Source organism: Equus caballus, chromosome 28 (genome assembly GCF_041296265.1).
Source record: "Equus caballus isolate H_3958 breed thoroughbred chromosome 28, TB-T2T, whole genome shotgun sequence".
Classification (NCBI taxonomy): Eukaryota; Metazoa; Chordata; class Mammalia; order Perissodactyla; family Equidae; genus Equus; species Equus caballus.
In genome coordinates this window covers 47,811,934-47,829,629 of record NC_091711.1, presented here as the reverse complement: position 1 = coordinate 47,829,629, position 17,696 = coordinate 47,811,934, and the positions used below count along the sequence as shown (strand labels likewise).

Sequence of the window (17,696 nt, the reverse complement as noted above, 5' to 3'; positions counted from 1 at the left end):
TCCCACTTCCCGGAGCCTCAGCCACCGCTCTCATAGCACCAGCTTCTGGAGACCTGGCCTGGCCACCCTGTTCTGTCCTCTCACTGGGGCTGCTGCTCAGCGAGTCCCTGGACCGAGAGCTCCACCTGGCTCCCCCAGGACCCTTCCCTTGAGGCATTTGCCCATCGGACAGATGTCGGGCTGCAGAATCGAGCTCATCGTGCCGGCCCTTGCTGCCCCCGCTGCACCCCCGGGCATTTCGTGTGCCCCTGGCCATTTACTCCCCGCACTGCTTCGTCAGCCCTGTTCCTCCCCGATCCTGGTCACCACCTTCCTGTGGAGGCCTCATCTTTCCCCGCAGCCCCGTCTCAGGAGTGTCCTTCCTGTGAACTTCTGGCACCCCTTAGCATCCTAGAGCTGGGCATATACCCCCACTGGCCTGTCCGTAAAACCTGTGGTCTGGGGGCTCCTGGGTGAGGCCAGTCTGCTGAGTGTGTTTCCAGAGAGCAGAGCGTTTAGTACTTTATGCAGGAAAATCCAATTCTCCGAGGTATTCTCTATACTTCCCTGCTTTTAAAAAACTAAATTTTTTTTTTTTATGAAGATTAGTCCTGAGCTAACTCCTGCCAATCCTCCTCTTTTTGCTGAGGAAGATGGGCACTGAGCTAACATCCGTGCCCATCTTCCTCTACTTTATATGTGGGACGCCTACCACAGCATGGCTTGCCAAGTGGTGCCATGTCTGCACCTGAGATCTGAACCGGCAAATCCCGGGCCGCCGAAGTGGAACGTGCACACTTAACCGCTGCGCCACCGGCAAGCTCCTAAATAACTAATTTTATTAACCAGGTGGACCAGTCAGCATCCTTTTTGGGATACAGAAGCCACTCTAGGTATTTCGAGCAGCAAGGACTTGGATGCAGGGAATTGGGGCCGGACTGCAAAGAGGGGTCTGCTCCCACCTCTCTGGGCTCTGGGCTCTGCACCGTGGGGACAGATGCCATCACCGCTTTGGGTTGTCCGTGCCACCCAGGGTTGGACTAGGTCAGTTACTTAGGACATTCCTTTAGCAGCAGGAATCTCTTCACAGGAAATCATGGGTTTAAAAATGAATCCATTCCAACTGGGTTCCCCGAGGGTGACCAGGGAAGGGGTCCTGCCGGGCGTCACGGGAAAGCATTGGCCTTTGAGAAGATGCACAGCTGAGACCATCATCGGGCTGAGCGTGTGACAGCGACCCTGGGTTCTGAAGGTGACACAGACTCGGGGTATGGGGTTTGGAGTGGACACCTGGTGGCCCAGAGAGGTCTGGGGGGGGGGGGCTGGAGGGCTGGCAGGTGCAGGCAGACGTCCCTGGGGCTGGGGTGGGGGATCCAGGGCTTTTCCTGCAGTGACTTGCGCTTGTTGAGTGCGTGGGGATGACTCAGAGAGGCGGCGCCGGGCCTGGCAGCTCACTGTGCTGCACAGCCGAACTGTGAGCCAAAGCTGCAGCTCTGCCTTCAGAGATTTGGCTGCTCTTGACGCTGGGGGTTGGGGGGACCAAGAGTCAGTTGTGGTCTGGGAACATGAAAAGGAGTGGCAAGGAGAGTGACCGTGGTCCCTGCCTTCGAGCAGGATTTGGTGACCACAGATGTCCTTGCAGTGTCCTCTGGCCACACCCCTGCAGAACTGGTTCTGATTGACTGGCAGCCAGAGAGGCGGGGCCTCAAACCTGGGGGGTTCAGAACAGGGCCTGGACCTCAGCCTTCGGGCCTCACCGGAGGGGACATCAGGGCTTGTGTAAATGTCTGGGCTTCTGTGTGTCACAGGTTGGCAGTTCAGGTGTGGCTTCAATAAGTGCAGTTTAGGAAGCTGGGCCCCATCGTCAGCAGTCCCCTTCCTCGGCCCTTGGCTCTGTCATCCTGCTGCAGGTAAGAGCCCCCTGGCGTCTGGGCCCACCCAGGTGGGGAAAGCCCGGCAGTCAAGGTGAGAGGCAGTTCCTTCTCAAGGAGGCAATTCTGTTCTTGAGGACCTGTCCCCTGAGTGGGGGCTGGGAGGTGAGAGGAAGGTGGCCGTGCCTGGCAAAGAGCTGGGACAAACTATAAATAGGACATTGGCGCAGTCTTTGTTATTCTGAGGACGGATTGATGAGTTTGCTGTGGCTTTTAGCCTCTGGGCTCCTATTCCTACCAGCATTTGTTAAGAGCTCTCTGTGCAGCTGAGTGCTGGGCATGGAGGTGGAGTGATGGACAGGACAGATGTGTTGCTGCCCAGGTGAAGTGTATGCCACGGGGATGGGACTCCCACTGGGAGTACAGGGATGGGGTAGATCATATGGCCCCATAGGCAGTGTCTTCTTATGGTGCATCCAGAGGCCCTGCGGTTGGTCTGGCTCCTGCAGCTTTGCGGTGAGGGTGCTGCTGGAAGTGCTCAAGCCGGGACTCCGATGCATTGGATCACCTCCATTTTCATACAGATGTTTCTGTGTAACTGCGTGGGACTTCCCAGTGGACTTCTCGGACTTCTCCTGGCATCATGGGGCCCACTGGGCTCAGGGCTGGGATGTAGGCAAGGCTTGTGCCAAGTCAAGGACCTCAGGACGGAAATGACTTGTACTTCCCTAGAGGCAGCAGGATGCCAAACGTGTCCTGGCAGAATTGAAATAGCTGACGCTGGGAGGAAGATGAGAGGAATGATTGCTCCGAAGTCATGAGGCCCAGGCAGGGGGCCGCTTATTTGCGGCCTGGGCTCAGTAGTCAGGAGAGAGGCGCGTAATTGTGTCTCATTGTGGACAGAGGCGCACAGAGCCGGAGCACCTGGGGCTTCAGGGTGGACAGTGAGTGTGCCCACGCGTCGGTGCGAAAGGCAGCTCATCCTGGTGCTGCCCACGCCTGGGAGGTGCCCTTGCTGGCCCCCTGACCCTCCGTCTTCCCATCTACCCTCCCTGCTCCCTTGCTGTCTGCCCTCAGCACCTCACTCCTGGGGTGCCCCATCATACCTTGGGGGCCCCAGGAGAGTGTGGCACTACAGAGTGTCAGCCCCGCTGTCCTGAGCATCTCAGGTCCTGGGATCTCATGGCTCTCTGTGCTGCAGGTGCCCAGCCCGAGGTGAAAGCATGGTTGGTGTTTGTTGAATGAATGAATGACAGTGTGCCACAGAAACACACAGTGTCCCAGTTGGGATTTAAGAGCCTTAAGTGGGAAGTGTGTGTGGCAGGAGCCTGGACTGCGGTCAGTAGGGCTGGAGCTGGCCTGTGCTGACTGGCTGCGCAGATTTGCAGAGCTGGCCCTGTGGTCTCCAGGGAGCCCCGGTCATGCTCATCGCCTGGGTTTTTCTCCATATTCATCATATTTCTCTCCCATCTTCAATGCCCAGGTAAAAACAAAACCAAGAAAACTGCAGAGCAGACACAGCATGAAAAAGGCCACCACTGTGTATTTTTAATTTTTTAGAGCTTTATTATGGGCTATTAATAGAAATTGCTTTTCAGAATCAAAAACATTTTTGGTTTGTTCACAAAGTTAAGCACTCTCACTCTAGAACGTTCTGGCCCACCGAAGGGCAATAAAGGTGAAAGTAGGATGTGGCCCCAGATCCAGGCCCAGAGACAGTTCTTGTTGATCTTGTGGCTTGTTGCGAGTCTCGGTTTTTCTGCTGCTGCTCTTTCTAACTTTGTGCACGGCCACGAGTCTGCCTTAGACGCCTCTCCTGGTGCTCATCCTCCGGGCCTTGGCAGGCGCACGGTTGCCATGGTGATGGGCTCCCTGAGCTCCGGGAGGCACCTCTGGGGCCCTTACCCTGAAGAGCCGCCCCTTTGTCCAGGGACAATGCGGCCCTGAAGGACCAGGGCTTGTGTGTCCGGCTCACTTTAATTACCTTCTGGGGAGGCCCGGGAAGGGGAGTTGCAGTCTCCCTGGGATGGGCCGCTCCTTTCCTGAAATGCGTACATTTGGATCCCTTGCTTTTAAAAATTATTTATTTATTTCACATCAGAAGACCTTAGCTTTTGTGACTTTGCCTTAATGGGGACATGACTCTGAGGATAGCCACTTGGAGGGCTATCCTTATTTGCTGGATGCAGAGGGTTCAGAGCTAGCCCAGCTACTGGTTTTAGAAGCAGCCTTCTGTGTGTCTCTGCATCTGCTGTCACCGGCTGCCCTGGAAAGGACACGCTCCCTGCCCCCTGCACTGCCTCCGGCCCCGTGGCCAGGAGCACGGGGCCTCCTTCTCCTCCCTGGCCCGTGTGCTGGACGTGAAGAGTGGCCTTGCTGGAGGAGGCATGAAGCTCTGGCTTTGTCACCTGTGCCCCGTGAGTGGAAGGTCAGGGCTGATGGAGGAGGGGAGGGCCCTCTAGGTCCTTCCTGCCTCGGTGGATGGGCCACGTGCTCGACAAGCAGCCAGCTGTGAGCCGTTTCACAGGGGCAGCCCCCGCCTTCCTGGGCCTCCTCCAGCTGTCCCCTTGTCAGTGCCCCCTTCCTCAGAGGGCTTTCCCTGAGGCCAGTCCCCCTTAGGGCCCCCAAAGACTTTCTCCTTCATCTCACTCCCACACTTGCCATCTGTGGGCCCCCAGAGCAGACATTGTCCCCTCAGCACTGTTGCCATGCAAGGCGGGGTCATTTCTGTGGAGGGGCCAGCCTGTGCACTGTGGGACGTGGAGCAGCATCCCTGGTCCTCCCACTGTATGCCATTAGCACCTCTCCGTCATGACAATCAAAGATGTCTCCCAACATCACCACATGTTCCTGCTGCCCCCCATTGTTGAGCTGGCCAGCCTGGGTCTTCTGGGTTCACACTTGACTCCCCCGTGCCTGGCACCAGAGTCCCCAGGAAACCTTTACGGGTCATGGTATGTGTGGTCCAGCAGGGTCAGTTGGGGACTGGTCACATTAAGACAGTGCAGAGTGATGAACACAACTGGACAGAGGGGTAGCTGGTGGGTGGGTCCTGGGTGAAAGAGGCTGACCTGGCCCACCCCACCTGGCTGTGTGATTTGGGGTGCCCGTCACCCTCCCGGAGCTCCAGCCTCATCATTGGTAAGTGGATATGATGAATGCCAGCATGTAGATGTCATGGGCACGTGGGTCATTGGAACCCCCAGCTTTGCCCCCTTGTCCAGTCCCTGGACTTGTGAGGGCCGTGCTGCCCAGCGGGGCACCTGCATCTTCCTGACCCCCAGCCCCTCCCCTGGAACAGGCCCTGGGGACGCTGTTGACTGACCCGGCTTGAGGGGGCCACCAGGCACAGGGACGGGACAGCCAGGAGCCGTTTGGCATTATGAGGACACCTTTAAAATGGAGCAGAGAAGCCAAATGGGCACCGTGTTGCCCTGCCTGGACAGAGGCCACGGTGGCAGGAGCGGTCCAGAGCCTTCCAGGACGCAGAGGTCACATTGACATTCTTAGCGGCTGGCCCGTTATTGTGCTGGAGCCGGCTCAGGTGGCTGACGGCTCGGCCGGCCTGCTCTGTGGTCGTCTCCATGTCCCAGGTTCCCAGGCACAGGACTGTCTGCGCCTTTCAAGGCTCGTTCTCAGGCTGTGGGGCTTTCTCAGCATTACCCATGGGAATGTGCTATTTATAGACTGTGTAACACATTCATTCCTAGAAATCTGACATTTCTAAATTTCAGCCAGACCAAGACTCACAGATCCTTGGGAGGGAAACAAGCCCATGGAACTGGGGCAGCCGGAGAGACCCAGAGGGTCCCGCAGCATCATTGCCCAAAGCACAGGAAGGGGGCCGCCGTCAGGGGTGTCAGGGGCACTTGGAATTTGGCAAGTAAACGATGTCCATTAGGGAGGGGAGGGGCCCAGGCATGTGAGAAATGCCACACAACAAAGGAAGACATGGAGGGGCCGCAGGGCCCAGCGGGGGCAGGGTGACGAGCAGGTGACAAGATGACAGAAAGCAGAGCCACCTGCTAGTCTGACTCCTGACAGGGACCTGAGGCACCGCGCCCGCCTCCCCCCAGCTCCCAAGTACAGACACTGTGAGCACTTTCTCGGCCCCCAGTGCAGATGCAGGAGTCTGGAAAAGCAGACCCAGCCTGCCCTCTGGAAGCTTCCATCCAGGGGCAGGTCAGTGCCCAAGGTCAGCTTGTGCTGTGGTCGGGGCTGTGGAGGCGACTGAGGGCGAGCAGGTGGCAGGGGCTCTAGTCAGGGGCTGAGAGGGCTTCCTGGGGTCCAGCTGTTACCTCCACAAATGCCGGCGAGGCACCTGGGGTTCCAAGACCTTGCTCATCACCTGGGGTGTCCGGGCAGGGCGGGCGGAGCCACCGCCCCCAGCTCCCCGTCCTGGGGGAGACAGCAGTGAGTGCAGGAGGATGCCATGGAGCCCAGATTCCCCACAGAGAAGATGGCCATGGAGGAGGTGGCCAGGTGGCTGGGCAGTTGGCCGGTGGCCCTCGGGCCCGGGTGCTGGGAGCTGCTGCCACTCAGCTGCTGCTCCGGGAGGGCCCTCGTCTGGTGCTGGGAGACCGTCACCTGCGTGCCTGCCCAGGTTACACCACAGTGTCCCCAGCACCATGCTGGCACCTCACAGGGACCCCTGTGGTGGTCGGGACAGCTCCTGGCTGTCGGGTCCCTGGCTGGTGGGCGGGCAGAATTGGGTGTGATTTCAGAGAAGGGCAAGGTGCTCCAGGGCATGTCCCGCTGAGGGGCTGTCTCACAGGGGTCCCTGGATGGCGGGTGGTTGTGGAGAAGCATTGGGCCAGGACCTGGCTGGACAGGGACTGCACCCGGTGTGCGCTGAGCACCACACAGCCATCACGGCCACTGGGGCCGAGCTGCCCCTAGCATAGTCGTTCCTTCGGACGGACAGACAGGGCACAAGACAGTGTGTTGGGGTGGAAGGAGGGTGTGGGGGGTGGATGTGTCCTTTTCTTCATAGAGTCGGCCAGTGGGTCTTGGCTGAGCACCTGTAATGTTGGGTTTTGGGGACACAGCAGGGAAGGAAGCAGGCAGCACGCCCCCCATGGTGCTTATCCCATGTGGACCCCCGCCTGCCGAACAGGGGCTCCTAGAGCTCCAGGGCAGGGTGGGGCGCCAGGGGGCACAGCCAGCCAGTTTGGGGGCAGGGAGGGCCTAGACTGCAGCCTCTGAGGCCTGTGTGGTGGGCCAGGAACGGGGAGAAGGGTCAGGGACCGGGCAGTTGGGCTGAGGGGCGGTGAACCCTGCCTGGAGCCTGGCCGGGGGGAGGAGTAGGGGCGCGGGGAGGAAGAAGTGGGCGGGATCTGCACTCCTGCTGCAGGCTGTGTGGGTCTGGGGGCTGAGCCTGGGAGTGTAGGGGCAGCTGCAGCCCCCAGCCCCGACCCAGAGCCCCACAGGAGGCTGGCCCACGAGAGGAGCAGCCAGAGCCAGCCTTGCCCTGCAGGTGTTGGGTGGGGATCTCAGCTTAGGGACCCTTCCCCAGCCACCCAGGAGAAGTGCATGCTCTCTGAAGGGGACCCGGTGACTGTGGCCTCCGTGGGGGCCCAGGGGCTCCTCAGTCCCCCCTCAGACTGCAGCAGGCATGGTGCTGCTGCTCTGACAGGCTCCATTGGCATCACTTTCCTCTTTGGGGAAGAAGCGCTTACTGTGTGTGCACAGCACATCCAAGCAGTACAGCTCGAGAGGACCCCCCGCCTCCAGACCTCTGTTCCCCGTTACTGGGCATCTTTCCAGAGAGATCTCAGCGTCTGTCCACATGTGGATGGTGGCATAGAGATGTGAAAATTAGAACACAGCTCCTGATTGTAGCTCCGTATATTGTCAGCTCATCTCAGCTGCCGTGTTTCACTGGGGAGCCGTGTGCCTGAAGACTGTTCCAGAACTTAAATGTTGGATGTTCCAGAAACATTCTCCTGAAGAAGTGGTTTTGGAAATGGGTTAGAATTCCAGGAGGTGAGACACCTCTCTGGACTTGCTGGGTCTTGGGTGGGGGCCGGGGGGCAGAAGGGGGACCTGGGGCAGCCCCTGTTAGCTGGACCCTTGGTGGTCTCTAATCTGGGAAGGGGGCCTGGTCTGAGGACAGAGGGAGGGGTTTCGTGAGTCTGGAAAACAGGGAAGCAGAGAGTCTGAGGAGGAAGGAGGGGGCTCCTCCCTTGGGCCACCTGGCTGGCAGGGCTGCTGCTTACCTGGATGCTATCCTCGGAGGTACAGCCCCAGGTGCTGGGCCTTGGTGCTCTGCAGATCCTTCCAGAACCAGCAGTCAGTCAGCAATGCCTTTTTGGGGGGAGGGGAAGGATAGGTGCGATAGATTCATTTTATTTTAAAAAATCCTTAAGAATCTTATTAATAAAAGAAGTCAACCTTGTGAAAATTCAAATAAGCGGAAGTGCATAAAGTAGAAAATCAGCACTTTCTGCTTATCCTTCCGTACATTTTTCTATGGGTGTGAACATACAGTGTTCCTCTCTTCGTTTCCCCGCCCACCCCCAGCGCAGCTTCTTTTTGACGTGGATCCTTGTGGACTCTGCATTCCAGTGCATGAAGATCTAGCTTGCTCTTTTTAATCACTGTCTCACTTGCCGTTCTATGGGTGTAATGTGATGTCTTCAGCCAATTCCCTCTTCTTGTGTGTCTGTTTCCAAATTCTCTCTTTTCATAGAGGGTTGCCGTGAACATTAGTTGGTATGTGTGCCTAAGTTTTGAGGTTATTTGGGATAATAAATTCGCAGAAGTGAAATTACTGGTGCTGAGGGTTTATCCACTTTGTATTCTGATAACCTCAGTCCATTTGCCTTTGGAAAGTTTGTCCTATATTTATTCCAGAATGAGCAGTGTACAGAAATGCCCATATTGGCATCATCATTGCAAAGATCAGTCTTTTTCACCTTTTCTAATCCTAGAGGTAAAAATAAATGTCTTCCTTTTTTGATTTGCATCTTTCTTTTGGGAAAGTGGACAGTTTTTCATCTGTTTATCACTCCTTCCTACTTCTTCTGTGACTTGCCAGTTGACTTTCTCAGTTAGATTGCTTATCTTTTATTGATTTACGTTTGCTCTTTACGTGTTTATAATATATACATATAAATACATAAATGTAATATATATTGATTTATATTTCCTCTTTGTATATTCATAATGTATCTTTATTTTTAACTTGTTGCCAACTTTTTGTAATTTCTAATTTTTCTTTTAACTCGCCAGTATCTTTTTAACTTGATGGCGGAAGTCTTAAATATTTTTGTTGTGTAAACTTGATCGTTTTCCTTTATGGCTTCTGTGTGCCCTGAGATGATGTGCTCAACCTTTCTGAACCCCCGTTTCTGTTCTGGAAAATAGGGACAGTACTACCAAGCTGCTAGGGTTGTCTGAGGATTAAATGGAAGATGAGGCCCAGCCCCCAGTGCCTGGCCCAGCCTCTGGCCCCTTGGCTCCTCCTTGTTGGGAACTGACCACAGCCAGTTTTGTTCACTATCACTCGATTCTCTCCGGCAGTGACTACTGGCGGCCCCACCACCTGGTGTGCTGGAGGGAAAGGGAGCCTCAGGCTGCCTCTGCGCCCAGAGGGACCGCTGTAGGAAGCAGGCCCAGGCACGGTCGAAGCTCCTGTCCTGCAGGCTCGTGTCCTCTCCGCTGCTCCAGTAGTGTCTGGCATGGAAGGGCCCTGGAAGCAGAGGCTGAGTCTTCTCGCACAGGCTGCAGCCGACCTTCTGGCTGGAGCTGGGCAGCAGAAAGCCTGTAGTGACTGACTGCACGCCACCAGACCCCTGGCAGGCTGGAGTCCTGGGTGCAGGATTCCGTTCCCAAGGGTGCAGGCTCTGAGCCTGCTAGGTTCTTAGGTCCTGTCCCTGGGATGGCAGAGGCCCCGGTGGTATTGCTGATTGGTACACCCAGAGCCACTTACCTCGCCAGGAAACACCCCCTCTGATACCAAGCCTTTGGAGTGGGTGGGGACAGAGATGGGGGAGTGTCCCGGAGTTGCCCTGGAGCGGACGCGTCCAGCTGGAGTCCTTCAGATGCTAAGCCGGTGCCCTGGGGTGTAGTTCCAAGGGGGCCTGGGGAAGACACCTAACCTGTGTCTCCACTCCACCTGTGCAGCCCACTCTCCCCGGGAAGTGACTTAAATCCAGTCCTGCCTGGCCTACCGCTGATGGAGCGCACACTCTTCCAAGTACATGTGGTTTCTGATTTGGGCCCAGGTCCTTGAATATTTACAGTTAAGGGGGAAAAGTCAGAGGGAGGTAGGAGCACGTGGGGATATGATCATAGGTTCCCGTGTCACTTGCCTGGTGACCTTGGGTTTGTCACGTAACCTCTCGGAACCTTGATTTCCTCGTGTGATAAACAGGGGCGGTGGCTCCAGTTTCACAGGTGTATGCAAGGCCCCCAGCAGAGTATTGGCTGTGCCGTCAGGGCTCTGGAAGTCGTCCTTGTCATTAGTGGTTTCAGTTGCTAATTTCCCAATAAAGTATCCTGTTTTCTCTAGAGTGGTTTTCTGAGTAGTTGATAAAAAATGTAATGACTGTCCCCTGCTCCTTCCGAACACAGGTGAGTCACAAATTGCTCGGACCACACCTGCCTCCACTGGTGCTTCCTGGGATGGTGAAGATCGTATGTTTGTCTTCATTTTCCCTTCAAGTCAAGGAAGCTTATGGCTGTGCCAGAGGAGATTAAAAAAATACTCAGAAATTCTTTTCGGGGAGTTACTCTCTGAGTTAATGGAAAGATGCATTCAGTTATTTCTCATCAGAGATGTGCAAATATCAAAGGGAGATGTTCGATTTTTAAAATAACAGTTAAGTTCTATCTTTGTGGGGGGTCTAAAAACTATGAGAAGCATGTGGCCGATGAACAGACTGATTTTCAGCTCTGACGGGCGGCCACCAGACCCGGTGTGCACACAGGGCCAGCTGTGCCATGTAAACGGTGGATACGAGCACCGTGGAGGCCACTGCCCCCCCCACCCTCCACCTCTGCGATTTCCAACTGTTTTCAGACACCGGGTGCGGGAACGCATTGGTGAGTTTCATTCTGCACCTGAAGGCCCACAAGCCACCAAGAATATAGAGCGGATAATAGTTATAAAGTGCATTTCAAGAAAAATGACATCTGACAAAGGGCCCGCAGAGTCATTGTTGTAAATTCCCTCCAAGATCAAAAGGCACAGGTGTGGGCCCTCACGGCCTCTGTTCTTTTGTGACAAGTTAGGGGCATCATTTACGCCCCCTTTGGAAGCTGGGATCCTTGCGTCATTTTGCCGGTGGCCTTTGTGCTGGGCTCCCATTCAGCCCGCCCCGTCATCTGAATAAGCATGGAGCGCCCGCTGTCATTGTCCCCGAGGTTACTCATCAACCGCCTCCCGCCTGCCTGCGCGGGGCTGCCCGTTTCCATGGTTACCGCCCCGCTGTAAATGTGATCCCGGAGCCTTGGGGGAGGGGCTGTATAAAAAAGAGCATCTCCTGTGGGCGCTTGAAACCCTGCACCCGGGTTTTGCTGCCCTGTTTCCGAGAACTTTCCCTGTGTCCCTCGGGGGCTGGGAGCCCGGCTTTCCTGTTAAAGCAGCGCTGAGAGCTGTGGGCCAGGGGCTGGGGTGGGGTTACAGCAGGAGAGACTGGATCCTGTGGGGCGACGGTCACTCCATGGGACCCGGTGTGTTCGTGGGGGGACGTGGCGGGGGGGCTTCGGTTTTTGGGAGGGGATTTGTAGACAGTGGAGGGGTTTAGACTGGAGCTGGTGGGGCAGTTGGCGCCTGGCAGCTTGGGGTTCTGAGAGGCAAAAGCAGAGGATGCTAGGAGGTGACGGGGCAAAGTGGGCAGACCAGGGGCACAGGGGGACACTGATTTGGTACGGTTTTAAAAGCTGCCCCATGGTTGGAGATTGGTGGTGGCCTGGGTTGTATCTCGTTTGTTGCTGGTTTTTTGTTTTGTTTTGTTTTGTTTTTTAGCAAAGTAGCGCTATCCTAGGGACAAAAGTCTCTGTGTGGGTCTGCCAAAGCTTCTTGAAAGTAGATCTGTAGACGTGGATTTGTGGGGGGTGTTTAAATTTTTATCAAATTGTGTTACAAAAACTCATCACTGGCTGACATTCTTGCCACCAGCTCAGAAGCTTGTTAATCTGCGTCTTTCCCAAGTTTGGTGTTATCATTGTCCAAAAGGTTTGCCAATCTGATGGGTAAAAAATAGCCCATTGTTTAATTTTCACCTTTCTCTGATTCCTTTGAGGTGGAGCTTCTTTTCAAATATTTATTTGCATTTCTTCTGTGGCCTGCCAATTCCTAGTCTGTCTTTTTCCCCTGGTTTCTGGTTTGGGGTTTAGCATTCCCGACTTCAGGATTATAAGTGTCCCCTGTCTTATTTTAATGTTTTTTACTGCTCTCTTCCTATCATATGTGGCTCTTTAATTTATGGAGTTAATTTTGGGGTAATGGTATGAAGTAAAGGTCTGGTTTTCCCACTTGTCTCAAAGCCTCTTGTTTGCAGAGAACATGCCTTCTCCTTGGAATGCCACCTTTGTCACAAACTGCAATCCCACAGCCACGGAAGAGGGAACGTTTCTCACTCTCCCATGTGGCTGTTTGTTCCTATCCCACACCACCCCACTATTTTAATTACTGTTATAATATAGCGTGTTCTGAAAGCCAGTGCAGCATATTTTCTCCCATTGCTTTTTTTTTCATAATTTTCTTGGGCTGTTTTTATGGATTTTCTCTTCTGTGTGAGCTTGATAAATGCCTTGTAAAGGTCTGTTGAATTTTTTAAAAATTCCACAGGAATTTTGGTGAGCATTGCCTTGTGTTTATGGATCACTTTGTGTAGTAGATTGAATGGTGGGCCCCCAAAAAATACATCTACACAGGACCTGTGGCTGTGACCTTAGGGTCTTTGCAGATATAGTTCAGCTAGGGATCTCAAGATGAGCTTCTCTTGAATTAGGATGGGTCCTAAATCCAGGGACAGGTTCTGAGAAGAGAAGGGGAGAGACACAGAGAGGAAGGACTTAGGAAGACGGAAGCAGGACTGGGGTGATGCACCCTCAAGCCAAGGATTGCTGGCCAACACCAAAAGCTGGGAAGAGGCACAGAACAGGTTCTTCTTCAGAGCTTCTGGAAGGAACCAGTCCTGCCAACCAACAGCTGGGTTTCAGAGCTCTGGGCTCCACAACTCTGAAGGAATTAGTTCCCCTTGTGTTCAGCCACCCCGTTTGTGCTACTTTGTTATGGCAGCTCCAGGAAACCAATACACTTTGAGACGAATGGTACTTCTACAATGTTGTTTTTCTATTTAGAAACAGGGTCTGTTTCTTCGTTTTTTTAATGTCGCCTTTGACATGCTGCAGTAAAATTAATCATGTCTCTACAGACAGATCGCATTCGGGCTCGTTTTGGGGGATTTTATGGGTTTTGTTGCTGTTGTGATAAGGACTCTGTCGTTGTGTTCAGTTACATTTTCTAGCTGGCTCTTGCTGGGTGTCAAAAAGTGATGGATTTTTGTCTGGTGCTTTTGTACTCAGCCACTCTCTCAAGCTCTCCTTAGTGAAAATCGTTTCTCTATCGGTTCTCTGGGAGAGCTGTCATATTGACTCAAAATAACGTAGGTTCTGTTCCTTTCTCTCGGTCACTTTCTCTCTCCCTTTTTTTCTGTGTTGTTCTGTGGTCAAGGGCTTTTTACCCTGGCGGAGCCTGGCAGCCCCTGTCGCTTGGCTAACGAGCAGGGTTAGGATCTCCTGGCACAAAGTCCAAGAGCTGACTCTTGACTCGAGACTTGTGGAGACACTAGTTGCTGGCAATGAGTTCGCTCGCTCCACTCAATCAGGATTCATTTAGTTTCTACTACATGCCGGGCTTTGTCTTCCATACTGGGGGTGCAGCATTGTGCCCGAAGTCTTAGCCAATGCAGTAGGAGAAAAAAAAAAAGGTGTAAACATAACACTGTTCTCGTTATAAATAAGGTAATATATAAATAATGACATTGCTATTACTTACAGGTGATATGGTTACACATAAAGAAAATCCAAAAGAATATGCAAATAAATGATTAAATAATAAGGGTCTTCAGCAGGATTGATGGATACTTGGGTAATATGTGAAATCAAATATGTTTCTTTGTACCAGCAATAAATGGAAAATGAAATGAGATATGTTATTTTCAGTAGCATAAAAAGATCAAAGAACCAGAAATAAGTCTCATAAAAGATGGACGGAGAACTGGGAGATGCGGCTGTTACTGGAGGAGTTCGGGGAGACCCACATCAGTGTTCATGGCTTAGAAGACTCAGTGTGTAAAGACGTCATTTCTCCCCAGACTGTTGTGTGGATTCAGTAAAGTACTAACCAAAACCCACAGGATTTTTAGGGAAAACTGAAAAAATCGATAAGCTGATTATAAAATTTACATGCATAAACATATGTTAATTTACATATAAATTTTCTGTGTAAATACAATTGGCCAAGAAGAGTCAAGGCAATCTTGAGGAAGAGAGGTGTGAGGACTTGGTCCGCTGGATGCTGAGGCTCCTTAGAAAGCCGTTGTAATTAAGAGGGTCTGCCAGTAGCCAAGGATGGCCACATAGGCCAGTGGAATCGACTGGAGAGCCCAGAAAACAGTCTCTGCATGTTTAAAAGTGTAACTTGGGGCTGGCCCGGTGGCGTAGTGATTAAGTTTGCGTACTCTGCTTGGGTGGCTTGGGGTTCTCGGGTTTAGATCCCAGGTGCAGACCTACACACTGCTCATCAAGCCATGCTGTGATGGCATCCCACATGCAAAATAGAGGAATATTGGCACAGATGTTAGCTCAGCAACAGCCTTCCTCAAGCAAAAAAAAGAGGAAGATTGGCAATAGATGGTTAGCTCAGGGCCAATCTTCCTCACCAAAAAAAAAAAAAAAAAAAAAAGTGTAACTGATTAAGTAACAAGGAATAAATAAGGAAATCATAGAGCTGACTTACATTCCAGAAGGATGATTCTGTGCTGGCGTTTATTTTTCTGAATATGCCTCATTTTGAATATCCTCTTTTGACCTGTCTTCCAGTTCATTATCTTCATTATCAACTGAGTCTAATCTATTCTTAAACCCATCTAAAAGGCTCCTGCGTGGAGGTCACCTGTGGTTCTCCCAGGCACCTGGGGACGCAGTTTATCGCCCTGTCATGAGCAAGCAGTGAGGCCCAACAAACTTTCCAGATAGAGGAGCCACTCCCTTGCGTTCCTTGTGGGCGGGGGAGAGAACGTATACAGACCAGAGGGGAGGGCTTCCAAGGGGTGATGGCGCCCAGCAGGCCCCACTGGCTGGAAGGACGGATTGGGTTCAGTCTGTTCTCTCAGATATTCTTTTTCCCCCGAGAAATTGTAAATGTTTTCCAAGTTCCTTTTGTCTCCCTTTTAATCCTTCACCCTATTACTGAGAGCCGATTTCTAATCTGGAGGAAAATACATCAAGGTAGGATCAACACAAGCTACTGATTTTGAAAACCAAGGGGCCAGTCATATCGAAGAGAGAAATCAAGAGGTCATTTTTGTCCTTGGTTGGAGTCAGGCCAGGAAGACTTTTTTCGGGGAATTAAAACAGGACTGTGTCTCTGAGCTCCATGTTGCTTGTTTATATAAATCCCACAACAGCATATAACTAAGACCATCGACGGCCAGCATGTTCTAAAGGACAGTTTTAGATGAGAAATGGAAGTTCTGTATTGAAACGGAACGAGCCTGTGAGCGTGGAGGTCTCTCCAGCAGCTCCTGGCATATTGGCCAGCTTCATTCCTGAAAGGAAGAGAGGATGCTTGCGTCCCGGGGGATTGCCTGGAGCCTGGGAGGTGTCCTGGATTGGACGTCTGGCTTCAGCCATCACAGATTGCAGTGGCCCGACCATTCCCTTCTCTTCTCTTTTGTCTCCAAGTTTCCGACATGGCGTCACAATAACCAGCCCCTGTGCGCATTTTAGCTCAGGCTTCCCTTACCTGCCTGCAGATATTGAAAGAATAGAGTGACTTGTAATTTTTCTCCTTTTTGCTAGGTTACAAGAAAAACTAAAAAAACCCGCCTTTCTGGCTGAGTTTTCTTAGGACGGTAGTTTTCAAATGGGGGTGATTTGCCCCCCCCGGGAGACTTTGACGATGCCTGGTGGGCAGCACGGGCCCTGGACACACGTGGGTTTGCATTTTGGCATGTCATTAACCAGTCAAGTGACCTTGGGCAAGTCACTTAACCTCCTGACCTCTGAGGCCTGGTCCGTAAAACAAAGAAAATGAAAGCTGGCAGGCAGGACAGGTGGAGCGTTAGGAGGAAGTACCTGGAGCTGTGTCACCCGGGCTGGTGGTGGACGGGGTTGATGAGAACAGCCGTGGGAATGGAAGCTGTGCCTGGGGAAGGGCAGACGTGTTTGCAGGAGATTGGTGTTGTGGATTTTTCAGTTGTTTTCAAAGGGAGCCCAACCCCCTGTCTGCAGGCTGCAGCAGCTGTGAAGTGGCTGAGGGATGCCCCCCACCCCTGCCGGTGTTACCTCTGCTCCCAGCGTTTCACCCCCAGGTCACATCTCAGAGGTGTTTTTTGGGTAAAATGATAATGGCCCTGGAGTGCGCAGATGACTTGTCTCTTGTGACACAGAACGTTTAGACCGAACATGGGGACATTTGGATGAAGGCGTTGGGGGAGTGGTTCCAGGAGCCCAGCTTGGCTGGAACCTCTCCAGGGGACCCCGGAAAATCCCTTCTCCTGTCTCGTCAGGAGTGCAGGGCCCTGTGAGGCTGAGGGTCTTCCTGCTGGAGGAGACCGGGACCCCAGGTGCACTCTGGCGGGCAGGCTGTGTCAACTCAGGGAGCTCCTTGCACTTCTGAAAGTCGGTAGGCAGAAGGCGCCTCCGTGGCCTCTCACAGCTGCAGGGGGAGGAAGCTGAGACCGGAGGGGGAGGGCTGCGTTCACCCCACCAGCCGGCGGGCAGCCCGGGTCTGGGTCTGCGTGTCCAGATCTGAGAACTTGCTGTCTTTGGAACCTGCATATTCTCCTGGACAGACTGAGAGCTGCTCTCGGGCTTGTGAGAGAGGAACCCAGCCTCCCTGGGCCCTGCAGAGGCCTGGGCCCATCTCCGAATCAGGGGAGGCCGGGGCCTCAGGGGTCCTGTGGAGTCTAGGCAGCGGCTTCCCCTCTGATTAGAAGGGGCATGATGGCCACTCGGCACCTGCAGGGGCCTGGGCGCCCGGAGCCCTGGCCGCCTCCCTGCCCGCTGGGCTGATAATTACGGCCTGGCTGTGCCCCCAGCAGGCGCACTGGGAAAGCCGGCCTCAGGTCGGTGAAGTGCCCTCGGCAGGAAGCTCTCCACCCACCCCTCCACTGGGCAGGGAAGAAGTCACCTCCAGATCACTACTGGCTGGCACTTTGGGTTGTGACAACTAGAGAAACTGGGGACAACAGCAATTTGTTGGTTAACAATGTAGAGCAAAGAAAAAGCACTAGTCCCAAGACTGTTTACAAGCTGAAAATGATCATTCACTTTGGAAGAACTAAATTCCTGGCAGTTAGTTTTCAGGTGAGAACCTGTAAGCAGCTGGAAGGTGGCCTGGCCCTGGCTGTGGGCACTTCTGGCCGTCCGAGCCGATTTATCCCTTCCTGCCGCCATGACCCCAAGTGCCACGTGCCAGGGGGAGTGGGGCTGCCATGCAGACAAGCAGTTCCCCAGTCTTCAGCAGAGAACACTGTTTCTGGCAGCTTCTCTGCTGTGGGGCTGGGGGAAGCGTCTGTTCCTTCTGTGACCCTCGGCCAGGCATGGGGGGCGTCCCGGCTTCTGGCACCCGGTGCCAGGCACGGCCTCGCTCTGCTCACCTGTGCT

The 17,696-nt window shown here is 53.5% G+C and overlaps 1 protein-coding gene across 2 annotated transcripts in view; it reads left to right on the top strand.

The window, feature by feature from the left end:
* The window catches only part of CELSR1 (cadherin EGF LAG seven-pass G-type receptor 1), a 148,099-nt gene that overhangs the window by 19,912 nt on the left and 110,491 nt on the right, over positions 1–17,696 (top strand). The window lies entirely within an intron of this gene.